The 25,564-nt window shown below is 27.8% G+C and overlaps 1 protein-coding gene across 1 annotated transcript in view; it reads right to left on the bottom strand.

The window, feature by feature from the left end:
• Positions 1-25,564, bottom strand: part of LOC123298362 — a 194,825-nt gene that overhangs the window by 46,689 nt on the left and 122,572 nt on the right. Inside the window, exon 2 of the mRNA XM_044880346.1 lies at positions 8,157-8,254. The gene's annotated coding sequence lies outside the window, so the exon portion shown is untranslated. The remainder of the gene's footprint in view (positions 1-8,156; positions 8,255-25,564) is intronic.

The raw sequence follows: 25,564 nt of genomic DNA on the forward strand, positions 1-25,564 counted from the left end.
TAAATAATCAATAAAATATGTAAGCTATGATAAACGAATTATTTTCCATGGTAAAATATCATAATGTACCCTAAAGCACACCCCGATGTATATAGAATCATCCCCGATTGTACTTGAAGGTACCTTTTTCAGTTTTTTTTTCAAAGAATGTATCGGAACCATGATTGGAACCATGAAAACTCTACAAGTTTCTCTTTCAGGTATATACACTACTCTGAGCCTTTGGCATCAGATTCAATTAGTATTTTTAATGGCTAGGTCTGATTCAATGGCTAGGTCTGAGTTCTGGATTGATTTTTTACTCATTGGGAAAAATATTTTTTTCTTTCTCTTATTAGTTTATTTGAAACACAATGGAAATTAGTCTTCAGCCTACCTTCATCTCAATTAAAATACCCCCATTTCACGATACAATACAAATACTGTCCAGTAAAAAGCAAAAAGGCTAGCTAAGGTACATTGTCATATCATGGTAGGCACTAAATATTACCCTACTTTGCTACAGTTTATTTTATTAGATAAAATTTCTCTATTTGTGTTAGACATGAGTAATTATGTACGCAATTTTAATATAATATTCATGAGAGGTTGAAGTAGGTTATTTAATATGAAAAACAGTTAGCTATTTCTCATTTTGAATAAAATGTTGATTTAATTGTCAACCTTACTCTGTCTTGGAAATTCATATATGTACATAATTTAGAAAAATCATTACATGTTTTATTGCAAAGTTTCTATTCTGACGGCAAATAACACTTAAGGTAGTTCCTCCACAGCACTGGAGTCAAAATTATTGGCTTATTACATATGCTATACGTGTATACATAGTTATACAATTAAACTGCATGCAACTAAGTATTTTACTGCTTGCTATAGTGTGACTTAATGATTGATTGATTTAATATTTTAGGGAACTAAGTGGTGAATAATTTTCATTTTTTTTTCAATGATTCTAAATATTATATTCTTCCAAAAATTAATTTTTTGTCGAAACGGTAATTCTCCTTCACTTGAAAAAATTAAACGACACACGCTTCTGCTATGCTACGTGTGTTAAAAATGACATTTTTAATTGCAATTATCTCATGTTGGGCGTGGTAAATTGTTTTTAAATTTTACAGAAAATGTATTATACATTTCATTAATAGCTTGTATTTGAGTTTTAAGAAATTCTTATTATATTGCTTTCATAACCGTACTATCTTAAAATAAAATCTTCCACAGATACAGCCAATTAGTTATTATAAAAGATGGTGATTGACACTTATTTCTCACCTTTCGTACTACATGTAACAGGAGGTTTATTTTTTCATTAAATTTTTACTGGATTTATTAAGTAAACGATGGTAAATTTCAGGGATAACACCTATTTCTAGGGACACAGACAATAAAAAACTTTTGTCTCCTGTAGTTTGAGTAGGTATTCTATAAAAAGTTCTCTGGCTCACCTATCTAAAAGGAACTTCATAAAAGAAACGATTTTTAACCCACAGCATTAAAAATTATAAACGAAGAATTATCATAAACGACTAACCCTGTATGCAATCAATACCCCGCAAAATTGAATATAATCTTTTAATACCTTATTTCACAATATTATCATGATGTTTTGGTTAAAGTATTAATTAAAATGAATATATCTCTCGTGACAATAAGGGGATAAAAAGGATAAAAACATACACTATTATCAAAAATAATTAATGGTTTCAAAAAAATATAACAATGGAACCGTAAAATAATAAATAATACATTCTAATTGTATTATGAATAAATAATTTATATTTTTTAAAACAAAAATGAAATAAATAAACTCATGAACAGAAATAAAATTACTGGGATTTACAAACCAGAATAATCTTAGATTTCGCAACCTAATTTAGCCAACCGTAAATTAAAATAAGTCTAGGTTCAAAACTTATATTAAATAGCTAAAAAGTATACTAGTTTTGACTTGAGGAAAAAATTACAAAACTCCCGTTTAGTTAAATGACCAAGAAATTCGTGTTACATCTTTTAGACAGCTACGATTTTCTCGATTTTCAATATTATATTGCTAGTTTAATGTCCTTTAGTGTTCTCTGATATGGTCTAAGTCTAAGAAATTACTTCGATCCCCCGACATTTGCGATTTATTCCTAGTAAATCGATTTTTAGAAACTTAGCTATAAAATATTCTCAATCAAGTCGGTTCGACCGTTTAGAGGGTACGATGCCACTGAGAAACACATAGACGCACAGATAAACATTTTAAACTTATAACATTCCTTCTTAAATCAATATCAAAGTGCTGGTCAAGGACATCAGATGAGATGAAAAGGATACTAGAGAGCTATGATTTTTTGGGACAAATTTTTGGAAATATTTTAATTGAAATTGAAATATTTATGATGATACTTGAGATGACTTTGTTCTTTTGAATTATTGTTTTGAATTACCTAATTATTTTACCATTTCATTTTTTAAAATGAATTGAGCCAGGTTTATTTGACCATTCATTTCCATAGTAATTATTTATATGTTAAAATTATACGTCATGCCTTTTCCAAACTAAATCCATTTTAAAGATCATCGCCAATCTTTTAGTTTTTTCGAGTACGGAACTCTAAGCTCAAATGAAAACCAAATAAAAACCAAAAAATTAAAATCGGTTCATCCGTTTAGGCGCTACGATGCCACAGACAGACACACAAACATAGGGTCAAACTTATAACACCTTTTTCTTTTAGTTCAGAGGTTAAAAATAATAATTAATGATTCAAAAAAAAAATTAAAACAAATTCACAACCCAAAGTAAAAAGACAAAAATTAAATAATATCGGTTCGCTCGTTAAAGAGCTACGGTGCTACAGATAGACAGACAGACACACACACACACATATATATAGCGGATAAACTTATAAGACCCTCTTTTCTCGTCGGGTGTTCAAAAACATTCACATTCAAAGAGAAAACACAACACCATCAGAGCTGTTTATTGTGTTAAAAAACTAAGATTATACGATTTAAAATAAAACACACAACATAGAGAGAATGTTATATCACAGATGAAAAATAGAAAAACAATTATTGTGAAAATATAACAATTAAACTGTCAACATTTTACAACACAAATAACAAACGTGTATACATAGATTCTAGTTTTTTACACAACTGAATAAAATACACAAAAAAAAGTTTTCCTTTTGTAGGAAAATTTTTATACAACCGAAATGTTGTATTGTTTGTTTATATCTTTTAGTTTTTTACGTGTATGTTTTATGTTTTTTTGTTATTTTGTAGGATCATTCAAGGATTAATTAATAAAAGTTATTGTCAATATTTTGTTTCAGATATTTTTCGTTATTTTATATTTAATTAGATAGCAAGATAAATAGTTGTTGTTACTAATAAACGATATCTTTTATTATCAATTGTATTTCGAATACGAATACAATTCGTCTTTATTCACTTTTAACTTGGCTGAAAAAATTTCCTAATTTAATGTGTGCGTCTATCGATTATCATCAGTTTAGTGGTAGTCGGAGGCGGTGAACTAAGGCTTCAAGCAAATATTTCAGGTTTTAACTTCATGAACGAAACACAAAATATATTCAAAGGTGTTTGAAGATATAGTGGCAATTATTTCAATAGCTCAAATAGAAAATAAATAGCAATAATTTTTTGAAAAGAAGAAAAAAGAGTGTTGAGGACTCTCAACTACCATAAATCAATTATTTGTATAGATTTTGCTAAATGCTGGTTGATGTTTTCGCCCTCATTCCTGTTATTGTTAAACAAAAGTCGCATTGCTAAACTATTTCACTTCGTCAAAAACTATTACCGTTGATGTTAAAAATTGCTTTCAAAATTTCAGCAAATTTTCGCACTCGCATGAATACACAGTCGTATTAACCTCATCAGAATGCCACTTAATAATGTACTTTTCCGTGCCAAAGATAAATAGAAAACATGCCTCGTTACGTTTGTGCTGTTTGGCGAAAAATGTGTAAGAAAAAATCTACCTAAGGACTATAATATATTTTATCTTTGATTAAAAATATTTTTATAACAACAATTTTTAAATAATAATTTTCTAAATTATAAAATCCATTATTTTAATTAAACATCATTGGTTATATAATTATTATTTCAATTAATCAATTTTAATACCATAGAATAAATATATCATAAAATAGTTATAATCCGAAAATAATTGAAAATTATATACTATACTTAAATATTATAATAAATAACATCGAACGAGATTGATGTTTCTCAAAACATGTTAACAATATAATAATCTACAATCGATTCGTCAATACATTCGATAAGATAATTAAATTTACCGATATATTGAGCACTAAAGGTAATATTTAAAGCGGTTTAAATTAACAACATTGTATTGATGCTATTCAAACGCTATCGAAAATAATTTGTCAAATTTTCTCCCACCGATATAATTTAAATTTAAGTAAAATTTTCTCAATTGTCGATTAGTTAATTTAAGTCTTAATTACGTGATTACGTCTCGGATTTATTGTTTCGTCTTACCGCAATATGCGTACACATTGCAATTGCAATTTAGCAACAAAAAAAACTACGAATACTTAAGATTGTTTGCAAATGAAAACAAAATAAAGAAAAGTAAATAGAATATTATAATAAGTAAAAAATGCCAGTACTTTATGGTAAAATTTAGAAATTTTACAGTTTAAAATCAGCAAAAACATGTTGTGAAACTTTAGTAAAAAACGAAACGTGTATTCAAATGGGCAGACACACCTTTCAAATAAACACAATTTTTGTAATTTCTAGGCGAAGGAGTCCTTAATTAATGATTTTTTTGTTGTTTTTGAATTATTATGTATGTAATACGATTAATGTTTCTATAAGTATTTCTTTGAATCTGAATTTTTTTTAAACTGCATTTTATGAGAGCAACTTATTAAACCGCAAAATTCCATAGTCAGCCTTTGAATTTAAAATATACAAACTTTCACAAGGGAAAAGGAAACACTATACATTTTGGTCTACTTTAAGTTATCATGCTAGCTTGTAAGTATTATGTAATTATTGCTTTTACTAGATGTTAAATCTCTTGTCGATAAGAATGTTACAAAATAGATTATTATTCCATTATTAAATCATATTCAAATTTAATTTACATCAACACTTGGCTATGACGTATGCACAAATGAATTATGATTGAAGGATCGTATATTTCTTAATCAGATATTGTCAGTTTGTATTAAATGGATACTCAATTTACTTTAATTGAGATTGATGCAGTTTATTGGATGTTTACTAATAACAAAGATTTCTATATTTTTTCCGTCAATATGTAGGTAAAGCTCGCTTTCTAACTAAACGTAGTACAACTTTTCTTTGCTACTCGTGTAAAACTCATGTTCAGAACCGATACGAAAAAGGAAACTTACAAGAAGAAAAGTTATTCATTATGATAGAATCAAAACTTTTGTTGGAAATTCTGTTTTATAAACCGAATAAATACGATGTAAATTTCAAACAAATTCAACTTCTAGTGTAGTATATATATAGGTATTATTTTCAATTCTCTATAATTAAAATTGACTCGACAAACGATTTGTATTTATTGTTTACTCCATTTTATAATGAAAAAAACGTCAAATATAATCGATAGACTTTGACGTTTAAAATTTGTATACAAAATTTAGTAAACAAACATAAACAATAAATAAATTTGGCCTTCATAAAACGCTTTTGCTTAAAACACTTTAGATTGCTGAAGTTGGACTAAACCGCGTAGAAATATAATACAAAAATAAGTTCAGATAGTTTTTTGCATTTGGTTAACACAAAATTTTTTAGGTGCAAAAAATGTAATTCTAATTTAAAGTAGGCTCGTTTACTTCACTTTAGTAATTTTTTTTGTATAAGGAAATTTTCGTGAGTATATAAAAGATGCCAAACATTAATAAACACATTCAGTATCAGTATATAAAATGTGTCGCATTTAAGATGATGACAACCACATATTTTCGTTATTTATTCCAATAACGTATCGAAATTTTACACAGTCACACAGGGTGGTGAGTCAGATTTATAAAGAAACTTAACCGAAATCTAAACTTTAAACTCTACTATTCATATTGTCAAATAGGGCTTATTCTAAATATTTTGCCTAGCTTGAAATATGGTTAGATATATCGAAAAAAAACTGTTAGAAAAAGTTGCTAAGAATATTTTTTTATACCCATATACTCATGTTCATGATCATGATCAAATTCACATTTTTAATTTTTTTTATTATTTGGTCCTTATTGCAAGTTTATTGAAATATTAGAATTCTAAACAATATTAAATTATCAATCTGTCCAGTTTTTACATTTCATAGCATATTAGTTATAAAATTAAAAAATTCACTTTTATAAATAGTGTGCTATATAGAATAAAAATGAATGCGGACCATATTAATGAAAAAATTAAAAATGATAATTTCTTGATGACAATCGATATATGGGTATAAAAAAATATTCTAAGCAACTCCTTCTAATAGTTTTTTTTTCGATACCTCTTACCATCTTTGACGACAGGCAAAATATTAAGAATCGGTCCTAATTATCAATTTCTAGTAGGCTGAGTTTAAAGTTCACATTTCAGATATGTTTTTTAAAAAATGGAACTCATCACCATGTATGACTGTGCAAAATTTCAAATCGATATTCCTATAAATAACAAAAATATGAAACTGTCTTTACCTTAAATGTAGCACACTTTACATAGCTTTACGTTTTCAAATAAGAAAATGAGGGAAATATTCATTTATTTGCACAATTATAATAATCTTTTCTTTTTCTCAAATAATGTAAAAACTTATAATCGACGAAAACATTATGAATCTGAATACATTCAATTTGGAGTAGTAACAACAATATAATAAAAAAAAAAAATTTATTATAAAATTTTCAAGTTGATTACTCACATTTTATTTTCGTTTTCACTTGACATAATATGAGTACAAAACAATTTTTTATTATGCTAACAAATAAATAATATTTTATATAAACGGTTCGGGAAAAGTAATATATAAAAGCAATCAAGAAGAAACGATGGTAGGATAAAAAAAACTTTGGCAAATCGTACGTATCATTTATTATACTTTTTCGGTATTGAAAACTGGAGGAGCTTTTGTGAATTTCACGTACACAATTACGAAGATTTGAAAGCAAGATTGTGTTCTGAAAGCACTATTATATTTCAATTACACGTTTTTGCGTATAATCATTTGATTGCTAAATATGTTCTTAACATCGAATAGAAACTCTTTTGTTTTTACAAGCATAATCTTTCATTTCCGAAATTTTCAAAAAAAGAAAAAAAAACATAAGAGGTGTATTTTGGGACTTCTAGGCGCTTGAATAATTCCAATTTTTTCGTGATTTGAAAGTTAAGAAGCTTCGAAAATAAACCCTATCATTCTAATATTAGCGAAAGAACAATCGTAACCCACTTTATCGAATTTTTACGACCTTTATGAAGATATAAATTTATGGATTTTTAGTACAGCTATCAATTTATGAATTTTTTTCTCAATAAAAATATAATTAGCTCCCCGATACTGTCAACTGGTATACATCAACTAACAAAGCGGCAGTTCTGTAGGCAACATTTTGGAATTTGAAATTTTTTCGGACTAGAAAAAAAGTGTTGGGCTACGGGAATAACACTTTAAATGCGGGATCAAAGGCTACACTTAGAGAGTTGAGTATTTTCCTATTTAGATGAAAAAAAGAAATATTCATCATTTTTAATCTATCAGGACATTTTAAAATTTGCCAAACCCAAAACTTAAAGTGGACAGCGTTCTCAATATCGGTCTACCTCAGTGGATATTACCTAAGGAATGCATCCCAACCAATTTTTAGATTGTTAACAAGTTTTTGTTATTTTATAAGCTTATACCTATGAATAAATAACTTTGTTTACCTTTCTTCACCACCATATATATTTTCGAACCCGTATAACAATATTTCGATAACATGCATGCTTCAATAAGTAATAAAAATACACAATTTTTATGTTACATAGAAAATAATAATAATTGAAGTCAAGAAATTCAAATATAAATGACTATGGTTAAAATGATATAATGAAAAAGAATGTTTAAAAAAAAATGCTCAATATTAATACTTTACCTGTGGATTCCGTGTTGAGGGCGGGGCGGGGACGGGGTCGACTACGAGGATGCAACGGTGGTTTTTGTTCCGGTGCAGCAAAGCTACTGTTATCGTGTCTGAAAAAAAATAATAACATTAATTTTATTTAAAAAAACAATTTATTTTTTGAAATTGAGGTCAAATTATTATGCTTTTACAGCTATCATTTTTCGATTATTTCTTATAGTTTCATACAGATGGAATAAAAAAAAAGAAAAAAAAAGAGTCTGTTACGTCTGTGTAAATATTGAATGAACATTTCTAAACTAAAATATCGAAGAATAATTAAAAATGAACACGAAATTCAACTTTTAAATGATATTTCATTCAACTTTAAGTCAAATAATTTTATACAATTATTTTCAAAATCTAGTCAGGTTTCAAAAAAACAATTTTATGTTTTTTTTATAAATAATTAACTTTCTTATTAATATGGTGTTCTTTCACTTTGATATCTCCATCTTTTATAGTCAGTTAAGTTAGATCACTGAACTTAAAGCTCAACAATTCATCATGAGATACCTTCACTTAACCAATTTTACAAAATATAATACCATATCAAATAAAAATAAAACAAGTTAATTTCTAAAACATATCATTTTAATAAATATGGTGGAAGCGCAAATAAAAGTATAAATAAATAAGAATAGTGTATATTGAACAAGTTAATTGCGTTTCCACCATTTATTCACTGCATTGATACCCATATGCTAAATAAATACTCTTTCAAAGTGTAAATATTTGCTTGTCATTACAGGAAAAATCCATTGCAGGAAAATTGCAGAAAGAAAGAATGAGTACTGCATTTATAAAGAAAAATAGCGTAGAAATCTGGTACGTATTGTCTAGAACACATTTTGAGTTATCAATGTACTTAAATTGTTCGCATTTCTAATCCCAATCTCGTGTGAAATTGAATATTTTATCGTAGGTACTAGTTGTATAACATACTATGCTAGTCTAGTAGTTACTCTAGTCTATTTTAATATTTCAATTATTTAAAAAAGTAAGAAAAGAAATTTCCTTTATGGAAATTTCTTCTGACCAAATTTCAGTGCACATAATTTGATTTAATTAAAAGAATAACCGCTTCATATTTAATCCTTATTGACAGTTGGACTAAAATATGATAGTATTATTTGAATTCTTGTATGTTCTGTCTTATGATTATAAATTAAATTTCAGCTATTTTTAGATAAACATTAAACATACAAACTTGAATCTAATTTTTTTTTAATTAAAATTCCTTTTTGATAAAGCCAGCAATTTGATTATTATAAATTACTATATTGAATAAATTATAAATTAAATATATATATGAAAATATAAATAATAAAAGCTTGGAATATTACAAAATGTAATATAAATTATATGGAATTTTAAACATAAACCAGACATATTTAAAATACGTTTATTTCTAGAAAATATGACCTAAAAATTATTATTGAATTATTATTTCAATATTTTGACTTAGTTAGTTAGTAAGTAACAAATAAAATTTTATCAAATATCATATAGTTTTGTAAAGTTAGTGCATATTAAATAGTTTAAAGCCATTTTTAAATCGCGATTATTTTTACACAGTGTATATAAGTGGCAGGTTTGGTTGGCAACTATACTGCTTATTACCGCCTTTGATTATTTGATTTCAGAAAATTATCGAAAACTTATCTATTTGCGCCAAAACCTCAAAAGTTCAAAGCAAGTGCCTTTTTCTTGTTATTCAAGCAAAAAGTTTGAATGACGAATAAAAAAATTTATGAAAAATAGAAACCAGTGAAAAATAATGCAATATTTCCAATCATAATGAAATACCAAATGTATGGTCCAGTTGACTTGAAAATAAATTTGTTTTCAAGTATTCTTAAAAATTTTTGTGTCTCTGCATGGAAAAATAATAAAAAGAGTGAGTACTCGTGAAATTGTCAAACATTTTATAATTATTAGTTAAAAATATTTAGTTTTTTTTTTTTAATAAAAGATTTATCTTTCTTCCATTTGATTTAGTGTGAATTAGTATTATGGAAAAGTAATAATTTTTATCATTGTTTGTCATATAAGCCCAACGTTGTGTACTATTTTAATGAGAAGTATAATTCAATTGAGATTTAAAATAAAAAAATATGAATTTCCATAAAACAATGAAAAAAATTATTTTTTTTTATATATGAAAGTCATTTATTTTCAGTATGAAATTATTCTTCAGTATTATTACTTTTGTATACTGGTTGCTATCAGTTTCAAACCATATGGTATATAAAAACAATTTACGTCTCAATTGATACATTAAACAGTACATATCGCTTCACAAGTGGTGGAAAATATTGGTATTATCTTTTAAAATTCCTTGAAAGACATTCTAAGCCCTTATTTTGTTATGAGCTTGTATATGAACCGATTAAATATCAAACTTTATGTTCCTTAGAATAATTGCATCAGAAATTCATTCTATTCTCTTCAAATAAATGTAAAATTTAATTCGACAAAGTAGAATGTGTACCTTTGGTAAAAGAGAATTCGCTGATGATTTCGTACAAGAAATAATACAGATTTTTTAACTTTAGCGTAATCCTCATTAAATTCTGCACATGATTTCTGCGGTTACATACCATAACAACTCAATCATTACAATTCCGGTAAAAATAACCTAACACAGACAACGCGGTTATAAAACAACTCTAATCGAAACAACGCGGTACGAAAACAACTGATTACAAAAATGACTCCCTCGTGGATCATTAACTGAACTCAATCACAGGACCAAAAACCAGAAAATCCACAGAGTCATCCTAACTTGATCCTTTTAAAGGCCTGGCCATCCCCACGCCTTTGTGGATCAGTGAATGAATGCAATGACAGGGTTAACCAAAAACTTAAAAATCCGCAGACCAGTGCTTTAAAAGTAGAAATTTATGGTTCATTATTTCCAATTTATAGGTGAACAGTTTTTAATACCACACAGTACATTAGTAATAATTTAGCACATTCCCACTGTGTTTTATTTTCTATTTAATTCTTTTCTACGTAATGAAAATTTATTGTATGTAAAAACTGCTACATTACTCGAGTTTATATACACAGTTTTTTTTTTTATAAATACATTTCAACCATCCCCATTATATAAAAATTTCCAAGCATATGACTTATAACGTTCGTTTCTATATTCCTTCCTGAGTGTGTGCAGGTGGTTTAGTGGGTCGTTGAGTTTGAGTTGGTTGTTGTTTGATACTCTTTCGTTGATTTTTTTTTATCATCATATCGTACAAATTAATATTTGTTCTAGTTTTATTTCCATATTTTTTATAATTTTAGTTTCCTTCTTAATTAAAACAAAATGAATTGGAAAAGAACAACTTTCTTTTAATAAAAAATAAAAAGTTATTTTTTTAATGATTTTTAATCTCACGCATTATACGCCAATATTAATTAGGTCAAGTTCACTTATTAATAAAGAAAAACATGTTTTTTAAAAGATACACGACATAACAATACACGAACTAGTGATTTCATAAAAAAATGAAAACTAAAAATTCCATGTGGCTCGAGCCCATTTAAAAAAATTTACCAAAATTTTCTCACACAAATCTCAAAAGCAACGTACAAATATAACTTGTAGCTTTTTTGCGAATCCTTTTAAAATTATGGTTCTCGAGATATCAGCCTCAAAGTGCTGAAAATTTAAAATCTATTGAACTGGCAATGTAATGAGATTTTCGTAATTATCAATATTTTTGAAAAACGAAATTTTACATTCCTTTACTTTTCTTGAGGAGTTCTTTCTTAAGAAAATGGTACAATCTGGATGTTAAATGTTTTCTTGCCCTCGGTTAAAATACGTTCCGAAATACGATTTTCGAGATATCAGTTTTACAAGACTTTAATGTAAAATTGAATACAAAGACAATGATATCTTATCTTGAAATAAAGTACGTTCAAATAAATTTTCGGGTCAAAATTACCGTTATAAATGATTTTCATTAAATTGGAAAACAAATAAAAACTTCATCTTTTTTCCAATAGGTTAATCCCTTCAGAAAATCTTAAAAAATATCAAATATCAAATTTTTGTTTCAATCTTCATATCTACATTTTTACAAGAATATTTGAATTTGACGAAAACTGTAACAATCCGTTCCGAATTACAATTTTTGATATATCGTCCATGAGATTCACAAAGGTTAAATTTAAACTGCAATAAATAATCAGCATTTTATCCTAAAATAGACCAGATATATTCAAATAAATAAAATTTTCCGAATTTTTCGGTCAAAATTACCTTAAAATTCGAAAAACTGTTTTTAACCACCGGTTAAAATTCGTTTTTGCTTATTCTTTTTGAGATATCAGCCAGCTTCACAAGAAAAACTTTTTGCAAGCATTTAATAGTAAGCCCCTTTTATGTAAATAACTAGAATAAATATTAGCAATTGGAAATGACATAAACCATGAATTAAAAGTATACTTTTTAGTTTTTTGAAGAATTGTTGAACACATGTTAAAGATTTGTTCACAGGTCCTTGAATAAAATAGGATGCAGATCAGGATAGAAGTTCCATGTTCTACGATAAAAAACTAATAATTTATACAATGTATATCTCATTAATCTCATTGGTCACTGAAATATAAAATGTTTTATTATAAATTATACAATTTTTTCTCTGTTAAATAATAATAAAATTCTTAATAAATAATTATTGTTATGTATATTCATGATGATCACGTGACTAATTAAATTTATTGTACTGTATTCTGAGAGCTTTAGAGAGCTAGCTGTACATTATTTGAGTAAGATAATTTTATAACACAATAACAATAATTAAAAACCCTTTTCATTATTATTTAATTTCAAAATATATATTTTTATGACAATGTTTGCCTAATTAATTAGTTTTATTACAATATTTTATGATCCGATGAATATACAATTTTATATACAAGGTGGAAAAAAACAATGGGTATAAAAAAACTTCTGAAAACGACCTCCTTAATGGTTGCCTTTTAAAAAGATTTTTAATGACATGGCTCGATCTGAGACACACAGTTTGACAGTTATTACAGATTGGCTGATAATTTGAGAAGCTGTTCTTAAGATCGTACCTAACCACGAAATTTTCATATTCGAGAACTTCTGTTTCAAAGTCTGAGAAATTTGTTATTGTTCAGAAAATTTAAAATTATTATTATTGAAATGTTCGTTGCACAACTCTGTCCAAATTTGAAATTTTAAAGATGTGTGTGTGTCAGTGTGTCTGTGTATCTATGTCCCTGTGTGTCTGGCTATGGCATCGCAGCTGTAAATCCTCCCTTGTGTGAGTACGAGGTAACCGGGTACCATTTTCATTTTAAAAGAAAAAGTATATTTTAAAAATTTTAAATTGCTATAAATTTCCGAGAGCTCTTAACTTTTTGTAAACCTTTTTTTTTTTTGTTTGACCCCGTCAACCGTTTCACAATATTTTGAAGACGCTGTAACATTGTCTATCTCGATAACAGAGTGTCAAGGTACCCGGGTACCGTCGTCACGTCAACTGTGTGATGGTATCCCCGGTGCCTTGTCACTTTGATGTAATTGTATTTTCTGTCACTCACATAAGGATTAAACGGATGAACCGATTTTGATTTTTTTTTAAAGATGATATGATCCAGAGTGTTCTTAGCTGTGTTTCAAGAAAATATGTTCTGTTTCAACTGAATCCCAAGGAAAAAACCATTGGTTATTTTACAATATCCAGACTATGACTTAATATCCTAATTTGTTTCCTGCATTCGACTTTTGAATTTCACACATTTTTTGTTTTAACACTCGGTATAAATAAGGATAAAAAATATGTTGATTTTGTTACTAGACTTAAAATTCAATGTATATTTTATTAGAATTGTAAATATTATAACGTCATTATGTACAATAATTATTTACATTTACAAACTGGGTGTGTTTATTTGAACATAGAAATGGACATTATTCCTCATGTATTATTAAATGAATAATAATAGTAAAACAAATTGGTTTAACCAAGAGAAACATTAATGTTGTTTATTGTTAAAATCATAACTCTAAAACTGATAAACCTCAACTACCTAAAATATTAATCAAATATTGTATATTAAAATAAATAGCATTTGGTCAAAAATACCAGAACATATTTAATGGGTTTGTTAGTTAATGTAAATAATTTGTATCCGTGGCTTCCATCGTCGAAAGGTTATAGAAGATAAATAAAAAACTTTTTATGAAACTGTTAAACAGAAGCGGCTTTCAAATAACGTTTTGACGTCAGAAAACCTTCTTTTTTTTTTGGTAATTTAAAAGGTTACCGAACAATGGAACAGATAACAGTACAGAAAAGTCAATTTCTCAGGCCAGAAAAGTAATTTTCCCGTACCGTTCCACCACATTTGATAATCAATTTGTGATATTTATTCTAATTGTACAATTTTCATCTGTTCCAATTACCGGCTGAACCTGGTTCGACAAATTGGTAACATTACTTGTTTTATTACCAATAGAGCTGGTATTCGTTTTCAAAATTTTGTTTGCTATATCTATGTTACCGTTCATGGAGTCTTCAATTAGCTATCCAAGTGATTAATGGTATGTATGGCCTTCCATTTTACAGTACGTCATATTAATGGCTGGTATGGTATGGTAACATTTTATGTATGAAATATTGAATCCGATAAAAAAATGCAGATAAAAGATTATATCGTTTTGAAGTTGAGAAATAAATAAATAAACTGGCATTAATATAGCGAGTAGCTATTGTTACTCTCCAGACGTTCAGCTCCGTTCTAGCGGGAAAGACAAATAAACATGAAATTGTAATCTTTTACCATTACCACCACATATCTTGTCTTGGCGGCACTACTTCCACCGTTATCACTATAATACATCCCAAGCAAATAGGAATTATCTTATTATACATAAATCAACACTAATTAATACCTGCTATTAGTGTTATTATTTATTAATTATTGATGCTAAATCCATAATCTATGTATTTATTGTACCATAATTAGACTGCTAAGTGTTAATATCGATCACGAATTTCAAGATATAACACTTTCTCCGAATTAACTTTGTTTATTTAAAAAAAAAAAATATAAACTGTCCGAATTCCGAAGAGAACAGTCTCTGTATACATGAAAATGTTCTATACAAAGTCAGGTAGAAGAAAATAGAAAGTAGATGACAAGTCGATTGACTAAGACTGACTTTTACTGTATTAACTTTGGGTTTGGTTGTGTTTTTTTAGCTAGTCTATTTTTATATTGACCTCAAAAAGTCTTATTTCGATATTACTTCGTTTCATAAACGCTTATTGATTAGTCAAAATTGACCCAGAAATACTTTTGTAGAAAACAAAAAACCAAAAAATTTTAAAAACACTTTGTTCAAGAAAGTACAAAAGAAAAGGCGGACAACTAGAAATGGCCCAAGTCCAAAATAAACATTAACATTCCACGTATAAGCCCAGTCACGTGTTTATGTCATAGCTGGTTCGCGAAATAATCGACGCAAAATAATCCGAACAAACATACAAACATACAAACATACAAACATACGCACATACATACACACTCACACACAGAAAAGGTCATCACATTGAAAAGGTTTGATTCGGATATTGCAGCCTTGAAGCCGCGGAAATATAAAAAACTGGAGATTTTCAAGATCGGTCCCATTACATTAACTTCCGCTGGTAAGTTAATAATTATGGTGATAACTAAATCAATTACAATATATATTTATATTTACTTGACGATTGATGAACTGTTGATTATGAACCAATGATAATAAATATACTCACATTAAATTAATTACTATTTAAAATTAACAAACAATAGCCATTAGAGCTAGCTAGTATTATGTTTGCTATATCATATACTAGTATGATGTGTAATAAAGTAAAATCATTATTTGTAATAGCATTTGCATTTGAAATATAATTAACATAAACAGTATGCGAAAACCACATAGAAGTAATTTTATTACTCTATACGGACAGAGACACTATGATTTTAGACACAACTTCACTATTTGATGCTTTTGCCTCATTGTAGTATACTAAGTGTTAGTAAAAAAAGATAGTTTTATTAATGTGGTATATGACGTTCCTTTTCTATTTTCAATCAGTTTAAATAGTGTATACACTAAGGTTCAAAAGAGCACACATGGTATATATGTAAAATGTTGGTTTTAGTAATATGCATACCAAAAGTTAATTATACTATTGTCATGTCTGTTCAAGTAAATGTTATACACAATAATCAAATTTATGCATTGCTTGAAATTTTTACCCATAATATCTTTAGGATATACTTAAATGACGAATAAGTAAAATTAATTTATGAAAACATCACGCGTAAACTGGGAAAAAAGCATATAGGGAATTTCTTGGTCGTTAATGTCTTCAATCATCATCATCATTGTGTGCCGTGTCTGTTTAACAGACGTTGGCGATCATGGACTTCCACTGTTGCCGATCAAAGGCCATGTGCAAAAGATCAGCAACCTTTTGCGGAGAAAGGGACGATAGAAAAGTTACTGCCTTTCTGCCTCTTGATTTGTTACCTAATACTTTACCGCTTAGTACTAAATATTCTAAGGACTGCTGTCTTATCACATGACTCACGAACTACAGTTGCCTTGCTTTTAGAGTTTTTATTAGTTCCCTTTTTGTACCAACTCAACCCAACACCTTTTCGTTCGATATTTTTTCTTTCCACGAAACATTCAGTATACGTCTCCAAATCCACATTTCAAAGGCAAGTAAGGATGACTCCGTTCTTTGTCTTCAATATCAGACTCATTTACAATTTATCAAATCTATCGATGGCTCTAGTGAAACTTCGTTAGTCTTAAATTTCGATTTTTGCCCCAATTTTCTAGATCAGTTTTTTGTATTTTATAAACACGTATTTTGACTACCAAGTAGTCATCATCAGTATGAATTATCTAATAGTAACTACTCTTATGTTATTCGTTTCTAATTTGGTGTAGTCCACCAAAAAAGTAAAAAAAACCTTGCTGTTTAAAAAAACTTAATAATTATAATCTAAATTATTAAAGAAAAATTATTATTTTACGTCTATTGTATTCGTATATTAAAGCAAATAAAATAATAGAAACAATTATAAATTATTATTTTCTTCAATAAATATTAACAATAATTGTACGCCTTTTTGTACAATTATTGTTTCACAACATTATTATTATGTAAATAAATTTGAATTAAAACAAACGATATATTGGTTTGTTTCTGTAATATAATCAAAATTATTGTATTTACAATTTCAATGAAACTTTTAATAAAATACTGTTTAATTATTGAATATTTGTTTTGAATTTTCTCTTTGTGAATTTAATTAATATATTATCTTTAATAAAAAATATTTTTCCATGCTTTGTACATAACATTTGAAATATATAATTTTGTAAATTCATTATATTTTGGTGCAAGAGATGAGAACATATGTTTGTTAGTAACTTATGCAGAGGAAATTTTAATTTTTAAATCATCTCAATGGGTAGATCTTTAAGCCAGAAACAAAGATAAATAACTGGGTAGGTTATGATATTCATAAACAATTACCGTAATGAGTACAGGCAAGATCAAGGAAATTGGTTTCTGTGAACATTTTCGGTTTGCCAGTGATGTATCGTGGATGCCAGCTCATGTTGCGTAGCTGGAGGTAGCTTTTGTTACCACCCCTTATTTTGATATTTCAATTTAAAAGACTAAAATATATATACTACTCACCTTCAGTCAAAAAAAGGGGTCAATGTCGGAATCTAACGGAATAAGAAAAATATTTGTACAAATCTTTATTTTGATTGTACAAATCTTGTCTTAAAAGTCACATAGCGTGGCGACCTTATATATTTAAGGTAAATTGATTCATTGATGCAAGTGAACGCTTAATTCATTGATTCTTTAAAATGTAGCTCTTGTTTCTTTCACGATAAAATTAACCTTGCCTATAATAACTTTATACTTTTAACTTTTTCTGACAAGAGCCAAACCTACAAACAAACTTCAAATCAACCCCAAAATCTTTCAAACTTCAAATCAACCCACAAATTGTTTTCAAATATTGTGTATCACAATAGATAAGCACTATGTAAATAAGTTTTTCAGATAAAATACAATAGGTATATACGCATATGTTAAAAACAAAGTTTCAAAAAAAAGAGAAAAGCATAGTGATATATGTTAAAATTTAAAACATTCCATTTAGTTCCCCCATATTTAAAATGATGGATATTGGTATATACCATGTTTGTATGTGTATTATACAACGTGTTCGGTTATTGACTGCAGAAATCTAGCTTCACAAAATAAGTTCAACAAGAGCAACAAAAAGGAATCTTTTCTAAATTTGGAGCTGATGCCTAATTTGGGAGATACGGGTTCATTCACTGACTATCATTCGATAACCAGTAGCCAATGATAATCAGTAGATATTTGTAAATTTGAATAATATTCAACTAAGGAAGGGATTTTTTAAAAGTATAAAATGATTTAATTGGATTATATTATTTTGAAAAAACATTAGATTATTGTACGTAAACAAACAAACTATGTGACAATGAGACAATGAGTGTAGTTTGTTTGTTTACGTCCAATGATAATTATTTATTATTTGTTTACTTACAATAATTATTATTATTTCCTCACAATAACAGAATAAAAGTATAAAAAGTGGAGCAGTTTGACCAATTCCAATTTAAAAACTTTATACTTTTTTTAAAACCTGCCATTATTAAGTAAATATTACTATCTTCACAATCAATGGCTGCTGGTTATCGAATGATAGCCACGGAATGAACAAATGTATCAATTCTTGCCATACCCGTATCTCCCAAAATTTTTGATGAGCTTATTTTGTGAAATTAGGTTTCTGCAGTCAATAACAGAACACGTTGTATAAGGCATTTAAATGTAAATAGCTCATATATATTTTACAACATAATTAAATTCAAACAATCAACAATGTTTATTTTTGAAAAAAAAAAAAAATAGAAATAAAAAGCCCACTGTATTTATTATGACTTGGTTACTGCACACAAAGAGGGTTTGGATCGACATATCAAATACAACTCGATTCAAATAACAAATAGATTTGAAATACATGTTTAATCAAAATAATATTTAATTCATGTAAGACGTTTATAAATGTATTTATGTGTTGTAAAAAGTGATACTTGATTGAGTAATTGTAAATATAATTGATTTTAGATAACGAGAACGACAATGTCAGGTAGGATGAAGGACTGGTCCGGCAGTGTTGACACACATTCGGAGATCTAAAGCCCCTTATATGAGCGTATGTATTTAACAATTTTTTCCAATGAATATCTCAGTTGCTAAATTATTTTGAGAGGCTGATTATACCTTAGCAAAGCTCATCATAGCTATTAATAGGGTTGATAGCTAAATTTATTTTTATCACATCGGGTGTAGAACACATCTCTTTTCACGGACATGAAAGTGGAATCGATTTTTGAAAATTTTTATAATTATGCAATATATGAAGATGAACGTTTAAAAACTCCTAATTAAACAAAGGGGAAGATACTTTAAAAGCTACGTTATATCATAGTATCGTCATAGAGATTACATACATAAAGCTCTGTTTTGCAAGAAAGAGACGGGCAACAAACATCGCTTGCTTATAGTTTCTTCAATTTTTTAATCAATTTTAATTTAACTTTTTAATTTGGTTATGGTATCAAGTCTACTATTACATTTTTGTGAGTAATGTGGCAAATTCGATATCGGGCATCTACCCCATTAAACTGATATTTCCTGTACCGGTAAAAAACGAATCCGATACACTTGATATACCACAATTGTTACTTCAGTATCTTTTTAACATGTTTTTATTGCCTCGCTTTCGTATGTCCGGGTGTAATTTTGTAATTAACTTTAAACTTACTTCTCGATGAGCTAGAGATTTGAAATTTGGACCATAGCTCCAAAATAAATGGATGACAATGCAAAAATTTGTGAAAAAAGAAGAAGAAAAGCGAAAAGGAGGAAAATAAGATGAAGAAAACAAGTTCGGATGGAATTTGTAACTGATTTTAATATCCATATTCACAGATATGTTTTCTCAATTAAGTGACAATATTTTGACCTTTGAAGCCTTGACTAAAGAATCCATTTTAGAGCCTTAAACATTTGATACGTAGACCAATTTAAAATCTAGTAGCAAGTCGAGTTTTTTTGTAAATCATTAGTGCTATCGAAAAATGGAATCCTAAAAAGCCGTATAATGAACTAAGTAAAGTTAAATAACTAGTTCAACGAATTTAAAAAAAAAATTTTATTTGTTTCAATAAAATGTTGTTTGATTTAGGTAAAACATTTTCAATATAATTAAAACAAAAACTACTTAACATTTAAAAAACGCAAATTATGAAAATATGCAAATAAATTTACATATTTAATAAAATCTCAGTCACAAAGGACTTTAATGAGAACCTGCTTACATTCTAACGACAATTAATAGTAATTGAAATAATGATCTGAAAATGAGGTCATGTTAATAGTTTTCCATCAAACGTTTTCTTTAAACATTTTTTATGATTCTTTTTAACGTAAAAACAAATATTGACTTAGGTATTTACAGCTCATAAATACAGAAATTTATAATTATTACTGGAAAAATATGAAAAAGTGAATTTATACAATCGAGAATTATAAACACGTCGCAGGAGTTTTATTCTTGTATAGAAAACCTAGAAGTTGCGTAGTCTTTTTATTTTCATGACGTCTGGCTTTTACATATTTCTACTCTTATTGTAATAAGGTAGGGCTAAAGTACGCCTGGCATCCGAGAGTGGGTGCACTTACAGTGTTCACTAGAACACCTTCTCGAAAATAGCTCCAAAAATTACTGATTTTATAATTAAGACAATTTAAAAAAAATCATTTTGCATGCCTTTTTAGCCAGGCAGCCTAACCGTTGCTAACATCGCGCCGAATATTATATTAATTAAAAAAACGTATTCAAATCATTTAAGTTTGGCTATAATTTGAATAAGATTTATTTTAGGGATGTAGAATAAAATGTGCATCTCCTAAATTCAATAAGGAAATAAATATCCAAAATGCAGCCGTCTCTTCCTCAAAATAATCTACCGAAAACTTCTCGACAAAGCCAGTTCTCGTACCATAACAATATTAGATAATACACTATATCGCATTAATACAATTACCAACCATAATGACTTACGTGAAGTACAAAGGAGGGTTTTCGAATACTTACGATAATGCCATGTGTATTTGAAACTGAAACCATCGATCTTGCTGCCGGCAGACTCAGCAAAAATACTATGTCAAATGTTTTCGTATATTTCAGCAGCAAAAATAGTCGGCAAAAAGAAGATGATAAAACTATGTTTTCTGTGATATTTTAATCAAGATACATAAATCGAGAAATTTGGTCTCCTTAGTCTAAACATTCTTCAGGCATAGTTTCACAGCATTCTTTTCTTTAAAAATCTGTTACGCCCACTTTTATGTTTTCTTCTCGAGAATTATAACTGGCCAAAAGTAAAATATTCAAAACGTAATGCATACACACATTTTATCAAAAATTTTGAATGACATTTAACCAACAGTTCCACATGAAAAGATACAAAACTTTAAAATTGCATCATTAAAGCAATAATATTATATAAGAAAGTTAGTTACTTAATAATACTTACAAAATTAGAACAATAAACGATTAGCTCTTAATAGATAGTGGTTTTAAATAGAATCATAAAATGTTTTGAAATGAAAACAGTAATAAAATTAAATAATTAATGTAAGTTTTATGGTTGGTGATGTCAAAGACCTATAACTTTCGTTACTTTCACCATATCTATCGTTCACACGCAAATGTGGCATCATATTATATTAATTCGATGTCCTTGATATAATTCAATAAATTATTGAAACGTCATTGGTAATGTAATATATATGATTAGAGATTTAACCACCTTCGAATATTATAGTCTCTGTAGATTTGAGCTACTATTTATTTTAAATAAATTGCCTGAATCGATTTTTATTTCTTTCGGTGTCACTTCAGTAAATTCGTAAAATCATTAGCCGTTGAGTTGAAATTTTGGAGTTAAAGTTCTTGAAATATCTATGAGGATAAGGTCGATCTTTACTCATCTGATAATCAGATGAGACATATTTTTTATGAAATTTTATTGATTTTTAAACACTCCTATCATTGTTTTTCTATCGAAAAGTGTTCATAGCTATTTTTAATTAAATTAATTATAATCAATTCGTGATTAAATTATCATTTTTCTGATACCGATTTCGATTGGTTAACAGATCGGTGTAGCTTAATATATTAACTTACCTGTTCATATTGTATGAACAGATCTGTAAGCTAATCGAAATTGGTATCAGAAGAAAGATAATTAAATTACGAAAATAATGGTATAAGCTTGCCTGAAAAAAATCGTTAATGGAAAAAATTTATTATAATTAATTTAATTTAAAATAGCTATGAAAACTTTTCGATAGAAAAACTGTGATAAGAGTTTTCTCTAAATCTATTTTCAACGTATCTCCCCTTTTTTACTAACCTGTACGTAATTATATCAAAAATATTCGATATTCAGATTTCAGTATACTATCCATGGATGAATTCTGAATTCATTGTGACTATCTCTGAATTCATTTTGACTTGTTTATAAGCTTGGAAGACATGTGGTCTCTGATGATGAACAACCGTTGTATAAATTTAGTTCAAATTCCGAAATATCTAGGCCACACACGAATCATTAAAAAAAACGAAAACAAATTTTTTCATCAAAAAAAGGATTGTTTCATGGGACAAAAGGTCGGATGATAGTAAATGAAATACCAAAAGTAGATGAAATAAGGCCAATGGCAACGATGAAATAATACTGCTTTGAAAAACTGAGATATTTGAAATTTCAGTTAACACTAGAAGAATTCTCAACTAGTATTTTACATAATATTAAACAAGATTTCTGTTACATTCAGTATAAAATACCGTACATACTTTTAAAAAACCACTAACCTATTTATTTGTCCTAATTTTTGAATCACGCATTCTCATTTTCTTATTTATTTTTATTTTAATTTCCTAAATACCTACACCTAAATTTCAATAAAGTGTATCGTATGTTGTGATTATTATAGTTATTTTATAGTCAACTAGCTGTTAGCAGAGGCTTCGCCGCGATAATTCAATAATTCATTAAATTATCCATTATAAACTGCACCTTTCTTGCATATAAAGAAGAAATAAGGTATTTTTAGAGGTGATTATCCCATTTTCAGAGGGTTGCGATGTGTATCTTAAAATTTTTCTATTAATTTGACTTTGTTACTCGTTGAATTACCCGTTATTCTAGCTTGAATAGAAATGAAAAGGGTTAGAGATGTTTTTCTTGTTTTCGGAGATTTATGATTTAGATATTAAAATAAATAATACCCTATGCCCTACTCTTATTTATAATTAAGCTATAATACTGTGAAAAACTTAACAATAACATGAGAAAGGATTGGTTTTCTATACATTTCATCCCCCTTCAAAATTACCCCTAGGTCATGGTCTCATTTACCTCTAGACCAAATATCATAAAAATTGATTCAGGGAGCTAGTCTTAAAAACGTAACAAACAGACAGATAGACAAAGTTACTTTCATGTTTATAATTTAGTTAGTTACTTTGGATATAATAAATCTTTATATTAAATTGCATGCATAAAAGAATTATGTCAAATAATTTTACTATTTATAGAAACAATTTCAAAATTATTATCTACCGTTTTAGTATTAGTAATTTTTTTTTAAAGTCATTTATCGACTAGCAAATAGTAATTAGGTCGATGCCCTTAATAAAGCATCATATAATCTAACAACGAAACTCTATAAGTTGATAATCACATTTGCAAATTAACTAACCAACCATAAAGATCATAGATCATATATAAAATAAAATTAGCACATAATTTCATTACATACAAGGTTAATCAAAACACATAAAATTATTTGCAAAAGTAAAATTCTACAGCAAAATTTTTCCAGTCATTATTGAATTTTTTTTTTATTTGAACATTCACCAAGAACCCCGCACACAATACATAGATTTTTAATATCGGTTAAAATTTTTTTTAAACTATGAATGAAGATAGTTTTGATAATGCAGATCAAAAGTTCTTCTGGATTGAACCCTTAAAGACCCTTTCCTTCCAAGCTATGTTTTGTGTACGGGGTCCTTTTTTTTTAGTAACTACTTGTTAACGTTTTAACCCCCGAACCAAAAACAGAGCTGTTATAAGTTTGATCGCAAGGGGTTTCTGTCTATCTGTGACATTGTAGCTCCTAAATAGATAAACACATTTTTATTTTTTTGTATTGTTTTTTGTTTGAAAGGTAATTTAATGGAGAATACATAAAGAGGGGCGATGCTATTCAAAATCGATTCGGTTTGGAGAAGGGCATAAGGAAAAACGTAATTAAATGAAGAGTGTTCTAAACTGAAATCCGAAAAATTTATCGAGGAATTTTTAAATTGAGTAAATTTCATTTATTAATATTTTCATAAAGATTAATTTTAAGATTTCCCAATGTTGACATCCGATTTAAAAAAAAAAAAAAATTCAATTACGTATAAATAAAATTAACAATTTTTCTACAATATTTGAAGTATCGCTTGGACCGAGGACATGTCTATCTACTATTTCTACCTATTATAATCGTTTTTGTTCAAAAAGTTGGTTGGATTTTGGATATTTATTTTTTTATTGAAATAAGATAGGAAAGATGTACGTATGTCACCTGAGGAAAACTTCAAAAATATCAGATCCTTAAAAAGTTTTAAGGCAATTTAAAAAAAAATATTTTTGATGTTAACAATCAGCAGCAATATAAAATATAATTGTCAGACAGTTTATCCGTTGCTAAAACCGCGCCAGATATTATTATGGTTTACTTTTATAATTAAAAATTTAACTTTTATTTGTCTGTACCGCGTACCGCGTTAATTGACGCAACCGTTTTGAGATGCAAGACGAATTTCATACGTACCTTATTTCAATAATGAAAGATATATTCGAAATTCAATCATCGTTAAATAACCTCCCGAAAGCATTGCCAGCGCTTGTACCATTACCAAAATTGTGTCTCAAAACCATTCATTAAAATGATACATACATGTGGTTTTGCACAGCTCTGTATAAGACTACAACTAAAATTATATTATATATAAATGAATTTAGATTAGGCAAATTGTCCTAATTAGTTTATGAAATATTTAACTATCCGGTTCTTTGTTTATGACATCCGAAAAGTTTTAACTTTGATAACAAATAATAAAACTATTGTTTTTATAATGATTAT

The sequence above is a fragment of the Chrysoperla carnea genome, chromosome 4 (assembly GCF_905475395.1).
Source record: "Chrysoperla carnea chromosome 4, inChrCarn1.1, whole genome shotgun sequence".
Taxonomy (NCBI): Eukaryota; Metazoa; Arthropoda; class Insecta; order Neuroptera; family Chrysopidae; genus Chrysoperla; species Chrysoperla carnea.